Raw genomic sequence first — 6,000 nt, forward strand, 5'->3', positions numbered from 1 at the left:
ACTATCTATGTGGTGAGTGGGATGTCCATTCTCCTCCTTCAATTACATGTGTGCTACAAGGCCTAACGTACGTACGTACGCGTGTGCGCTTTATTTGTTCCGACCCAGTGGCCAACGAGTAGTCGTAGTACTAGTTACGTACAACCATGACCTGGAGATTGGAACGCGTCGTCGTCGTGGTCGTCACTATATGCCAAGTTTCTTCTTGCATTACCAATATTGCATGCACATGCATATCCTGGAGGACTAGTCCTTGCATTGCTAACGAATAGAATGAGGTTTCATTTGCCCGCCCCGCTCTTTTTCCTTTCCTTTTGGCGCAAATCCGGCGGGCCGGCCGGCCGGTAGTCGCGAGCTTTTGCTCACTTCAAGAAAGCTCAGTCGTCGCCGTAGCGCGCGTAGCTCCTAGCTAATTATTCTATGGCTGGCCTCGCTCCAGCAGTCCAACAGCGGGGCCATAGACACGCACGCACGGCACTCCCCTGTTCGAGCGAAAGTTGCAAACAAACCTCGGTTTGGGATAGTAAATGCTTCCTTGATGAAGGGAGTAGTGGTAGCATGCATGATGGGGGCTTAGGTTCCTAACAAATCAATAATTAGGTGGACCTCTTCCTTGTCTTATTTATGCGACTACGTACTTTGTTATAGAAAAAATTCGAGTGTTTGTCTATTTATTTGCTTTTCCTCACCCTTTTCTTTTCTTTTTTAATAGAATTCGAGAGTGTGGATTTGACCCGTACGTAATTTTTGCGACGCTGGCTCCACCGTCCGTACCTAGCTAGCTACGCGACTAGTCACATGCGTGCATGGACGAACCAGGGTGCTGAGCAGGCGCACAGCAGCAGGAACAGGAAAGCGAGAGGGCATCCATCCGGTCCGGCCTGGGACGGGACGGCGAGGAGGACGATGCAGAGGCCGGCCGCATGCCACGACAAGGGAGAGGCCCTCGTGCAACTCTGATTTGATTGATTCAATTCATGGCGCGCGACTGTCCGGCCGATCCATGCGCACGTCGTCACGCCAACGACAACCAACCAACCAAACACAGACACAGACACAGACGCGTCCCTAGCTAGTACAAGGATATACACTACAACTATACTTTAATATACTTTATTATATAAATATTATTTTAAAACTATACATTTAGGTCGCTGCAATTTTGTTAGATCTCGATATATAAAAACCTGATTTGAGGGATGGGCATACATGTGCGGCCGCCATGCATGCATGTGAGTGATCGACGCCTATGCAAACATGCATGCATGTGGAATCCAGGGGGAGCCACCGACATCCCTCCCACATCATTCCCCGCTCGTGTGCATGTATTTTTATATATATAGAATGCAAATGCAGAACAGGGATGTACGTACCTAAGTACGTGCACGTAACTATCCGTGGTCCGTCCATCTTCGTGCACGCCGACTCTATTTTCTTTATTATTTTAGCCCCTTTTGTGAACATTTAATGTTTAGGTCTCTCGTGAGTGAGTCCGTGGCCACAACATATACTATCAGAATTCGGCTCTTTACCGAATGCCAAATAATTTATCGATTGCTTTTTTCAGCACTCGGTAAATAAGCTTTTTGTCGAGTGTCAAACAAAAAACACTCGGTAAAAAAACACTCGACAAATAAAACTCTTTGCCGAGTGTTTTATTTTTGACACTTGACAAAGAGTTTCTTTGCCGAGCGTTTTTTTAGACACTAGTTAAAGAGCTTGTTTTTTTCAACACTAGGCAAAGACAATTTAAAAATCATATTTTGAAGCAGTAAATTAATTCAAATGAAAATGTTTTCAACTAAAGATTTGTATAACTTCTCGAGATGTACAATTTATATTTTAATCATTTCTCATATTACAAAATAAAAATAAATTTGTTCATAAAACATATATATCTCTATCGTAGTTTATGATACTACAGGAGAGATGTACAAAATTTATGAATAATGTTAGAACCATTATGTCGGATTAACAAATGACCAAACAAACAAAATAAACTTTGTAGATCTTGATAAGTTATAGAATTTTGTAGTTCGTAACTTATTCATTTGAAGTCATCTTGTCAACGAAAACTACGTCTGGATTTAAAAATTTTAAAATTTGAATTTTGAAAACGACCTCGAATGCAAAAACTACCAACATGAAAATTGTAGGTATTGAAAAGTTATGAAACTTTATAGTTGACAATGTTTTGGTTTGAAATCATATTATCATGCAAAACTATGTTTGAATTTTAAAAATTGAATTTTTCAAACTACCTCGGATGGAAAAAAACCACCAAAATAAAAGTTGTAGGTCTTCAAATGTAATGAAACTTTGAAATTGACAAACTTTAAATTTGAAATCATCTTATCATAGAAAAATTATTGTGGAGTTTTCAAATTTGAAATTCAAATTTTGTAAGCGGCCTCGGATGTAGAAACTATCTGTTATGGTGGGTAAAACATATGAAAGGCGGCCCAAGCAGCCCATAGGCAAGGCCACGCCAGGAGATCAAGATTAGAGGGATAAGGATAAGTTTGTTTAGATTAGATATCAAAAGAGAATTAGTAGGAGTTTGTTAGAGAATAAATAGGGGCGACAGCAGTTTATGTGCGCCTGTACTGGACTATATAAAGTCCTTAGTTTGTACCTAGGAGGATTAGCAAAGATCAATCTAAGAAGAGTATTGCTCCTTGCCACATTCTGTCTCAGCCGTGCGCCAGCACGGCTCCCTCTCGCCCTCAATCCTCAAGGCCTCGCCCTACTACCCACTCATACAACCTCAGAAGTCGAGATCATTACAATCTGGTATCAGATATGTCAGGTCATGATGAGGAAGATAGCACGGCAGCTACTGCCCTCTAGCAGTCCCTGGCGTCCATCGCCGCGACACTAGGTGAAGTCCAACGTCAGCTCTGCGACTTTGCCCAGCAGATGTCCTCCATCTCCTCCCGTGTTGCGGTCGTCGAGGCATGTCCATTTGCATCCACGCCAGCCACCCCGCAAGACATTCCCTATGGCCTGCCGGGATACGGCGGCATCCCCAAGGTACCGGTGAACACCAATCCTTTGCCAGTCACGACACATCCTAACCCCACAGCCCCCTTCCAATCCATCGTCTACCCCTTCCTCATTCCCCATCACCACTACCATCATTCCCCCCACCACCACCGGAATATTCAGGAGCACCATTCTCGCAACCAGCGACGAGTGTTCCTCGCTTTCATCGACTGGAGTTTTCATTGTTTGATGGTAAAGAAGACCCCATTGGATGGATCAACAGATGCGAGCAATTCTTTGAAGGACAGCGTACGCTGGAAGAAGAGAAGGTGTGGCTTGCCTCATATCACATGACGGGAGTCGCTCGGACTTGGTACTGTCAACTCCAGCGCGACGAGCCACCATTGTCATGGAATTCTTTCAAGCAGTCCTGCCAGCAACGGTTTGGTCCTCCGCTGCGTAGCACCCCTCTCGGTGAATTGGCCCGGCTTCCCTTCCGGACAACCGTAGAAGACTACCAGGAAAGGTTTTGGGACCTTCTTTCCCACACGGCGCCCCTCACCCAGGAACAAAAAGTCCAGCTATTCACTGCAGGTCTCCCAGAACGCATCAAAATTGATGTCGAGTTGATGGCACCACGGGACCTTAATCACGCATTAAGCTTGGCACGCGCATATGAACGGCGTTCTCAAGTGCTTGATGGCAACGTCATAGCAGCACCCACCAAGCCAGTGAGACCACCCCAACGACCATCAGTTCCAATCCCAGCAACACAGGCAACAGTGCCAGCCACATGCAATGCAGCGCAGCAGCGACCATTCAAGAAGCTCACATCTAGAGAGATGGCAGAACGCCGAAAGCTAGGGCTTTGTTACAACTGTGATGAACAATATGTTCGCGGCCATCGGTGCCCCCGGTTATTCTATTTGGAAGTAGCTGACTTCGAAGAGGATACTGCCACAGAGGAAGTTGATGAGGAGCCAGAACCAGTTATCTCTCTACATGCTCTGGCAGGCATCAGATCAGAGGACACCATGCAGATTCAAGTAAAAATAAATGATAAATTGCTCACTGCATTACTGGATATAGGCTCCACACTCAATTTTGTCAACCTCAACACAGCCTTGTCATTGCAATTGGAAGTCTGCTCAAGCCGAGGTCGGGTAGCTGTAGCAAATGGCGACAAGATCGACTGTCATGGCCTTGCCAACAGTCTCAGACTATGTGTGGGTCCAGATATTTTCACCATGGATTCTTATGCTATTCCACTGGATTCCTTTGACATCATCTTAGGGGTTCAGTTCCTGCGCACTCTTGGTCCCATCCTTTGGGACTTAGCCAACATGAACATGGCGTTCTGGAAGAATGGTTACCAAGTTTTGTGGAAAGGGTTGAATTCTACTCGTAGCATGATGCACAGGCCACTTTCAGCACGTGTTTCAACATCAAACCCGACACCAATGATGGACTCCCTAGTCTAGCAATTTGATAATGTTTTCTCATCCCCAACGGGTCTCCCTCCAGCACGACCATGTGACCACCGCATCCACCTGATGCCAGGCACAACACCAGTGGTGGTATGTCCTTATAGATACCCTCAGCTGCAGAAAGATGAACTGGAGGCGCAGTGTGCAGCAATGCTGAAATACGAAACAATCTGACATAGTACATCAGCCTTCTCCGCTCCAGTCCTATTGGTTAAGAATGCAGATAATTCTTGGCGCTTCTGCATTGACTACAGAGCCCTTAATGAGCGCACAGTGGAAGACAAGTACCCTATACCAGTAGTTGATGAGCTCCTTGATGAACTCAATGGGGCCAAGTTCTTCACCAAACTAGATCTGCGCTCCGGATACCGTCAGGTACGGGTTCATTCGGAGGATATTCATAAGACAGCCTTTCGGACAAACCACGACCATTTTGAATTCCTGGTCATGCCATTTGGACTTTCAAATGCGCCAGCAACCTTCCAAGCCCTTATGAATGAAGTCCTGGGGTCGTACCTCTGTCGTTGTGTATTGGTATTTTTTGATGATATCCTCATCTACAGTGCATCCTGGTCTGAACACCTTCGACATGTCAAGGTGGTACTCGAAACATTGCGCAGTAACCAACTTTTTGTCAAACAATCCAAGTGTTCCTTTGGAGCCACCTCAGTTGCTTACTTGGGTCATGTGATTTCAGCAGACGGGGTAGCCATGGACAACAGAAAAGTGGAAGTGGTCTCCTCATGGACGGTTCCCCAATCAACACATGGATTATGTGGCTTCTTGGGATTGGCAGGCTACTACAGAAATTTCATCAAAGATTTTGGGTCTATTGCAGCACCATTAACAACACTACTGAAGAAAGAAGGTTTCAAGTGGGGTTTGGCTGCTGACACGGCATTCCAGGAACTCAAAAAGGCTCTTTCTATAGCCCCAGTGTTGCAACTGCCCAACTTCGATCAAATGTTCATTGTGGACTGTGATGCTTCTGGTTCTGGATTTGGGGCGGTCCTGCATCAAGGATCTGGGCCCCTGGCATTCTTTAGTAGGCCGTTTGTAGCCCGTCATGTCAAGCTCGCAGCTTATAAATGTGAACTCATTGGTCTCGTTCAGGCAGTTCGTCACTGGCGACCATATCTCTGGGGTCGTCGATTCATAGTGCGCACAGATCACTTCAGTCTAAAATTCATGCTCGACCAGAGATTTTCAACAGTGCCTCAGCATCAGTGGATCAGCAAACTATTTGGGTTTGACTTTACCATGGAATACAGAGCAGGTCGATTCAACATAGTGGCAGATGCCTTGTCACGACGGTAGACTACAGACGACATGATCGCCACGTTGTCTAGCCCCACCTTCCATTTGTATGAAGAGTTGCGTCAGGAGTGCACCTCTAACCAAGACTGTCAACGCATTTGTACTCAGATCAAAGACGGCACCCTCACTGAACCATGGCGGATGGTCTATGGGCTCATTCTGCATGGCCGACAAATATTTGTGTCGCCAAATTCATCCCTGCTGCCGGCCA

Source organism: Zea mays, chromosome 1, assembly GCF_902167145.1.
Source record: "Zea mays cultivar B73 chromosome 1, Zm-B73-REFERENCE-NAM-5.0, whole genome shotgun sequence".
In the NCBI taxonomy this organism is placed as follows: domain Eukaryota; kingdom Viridiplantae; phylum Streptophyta; class Magnoliopsida; order Poales; family Poaceae; genus Zea; species Zea mays.